Raw genomic sequence first — 1,097 nt, forward strand, 5'->3', positions numbered from 1 at the left:
CTGCCATTGTAAGGTTCTCAGGATCATAATCTTCTTCTTCAGAAGATGCTTTTTTAGTACTGTTAGATGCAGCTTATAATCCATTCAGACTTTGAGAAATCATATTGACTTGCTGAGTCAATATTTTATTTTGAGCCAATATGTCATTCAGAGTATCAATTTCAAGAACTCCCTTCTTCTGAGGCGTCTCATTGTTCACAGGATTCTTCTCATAGGTGTACATGAACTGGTTATTTGCAACCATTTTAATGAGTTTCTGAGCTTCTGCAGGGGTTTTTAGATTAAGGGATCCTCCTGCAGAATGGTCCAATGACATTTTTGACAACTCAGATAGACCATCATAGAATATACTTATGATGCTCCATTCTGGAAGCATGTCAGTAGGACACCTTTTGATCAGTTGCTTATATCTTTCCCAAGCTTCATAGAGGGACTCTCCTTCCTTCTGTCTGAAAGTTTGGATTTCCACTCTAAGCTTGCTCATCTTTTGAGGTAGAAAAAATTTGGCCAGGAAAGCACTGATCAGCTTTTCCGAAGAGTTCAGGCTTTCCTTTGGTTGTGAATCCAACCATGTTCTAGCTCTGTCTGTTACAGCAAAATGGAAAAGTATAAGCCTGTAGACCTTAGGATTAACTCCATTGGTCTTGACAGTGTCACAGATTTGCAAAAATTCAGCTAAGAGCTGATGAGGATCTTCCAATGGAAGTCTATGAAACTTGCAATTTTATTGCATTAGAGAAACTAATTGAGGCTTAAGCTCAAAGTTGTTTGCTCCAATGGCAGGAATTGAGATGCTTCTTCCATAGAAGTTAGAAGAGGGTGCAATAAAGTCACCAAGCATCTTCCTTGCATCTCCACCATTATTATTGGGTTCAGCCATGTCTCATTCTTTTTCGAAAATTTCTGTTAGGTCCTCTCCAGAGGGTTGTGCTTTAGCTTCTCTTATTTCCTCTTAAGAGTCCTTTCAGGTTCAGGATCAACTTCAATAAGAATGTCTTTATCCCTGTTCCTGCTCATATGAAAAAGAAGAGAACAGAAAAGAAGTGGAATCCTCTATGTTACAGTATAGAGATTCCTTTATGTGAGTAGAATAAGAG

The 1,097-nt window shown here is 38.6% G+C and overlaps 1 non-coding gene across 1 annotated transcript; it reads left to right on the plus strand.

Annotated features, from left to right (window-relative positions):
• Positions 1–370: 370 nt before the first annotated feature.
• LOC112762003 (small nucleolar RNA R71) lies at positions 371–478 on the plus strand. Its single transcript, XR_003182366.1, has one exon. It is a non-coding gene; the product is annotated as a small nucleolar RNA R71 (small nucleolar RNA).
• Positions 479–1,097: the final 619 nt, after the last annotated feature.

This window comes from Arachis hypogaea, chromosome 16 (assembly GCF_003086295.3).
Source record: "Arachis hypogaea cultivar Tifrunner chromosome 16, arahy.Tifrunner.gnm2.J5K5, whole genome shotgun sequence".
NCBI classification, from domain to species: domain Eukaryota; kingdom Viridiplantae; phylum Streptophyta; class Magnoliopsida; order Fabales; family Fabaceae; genus Arachis; species Arachis hypogaea.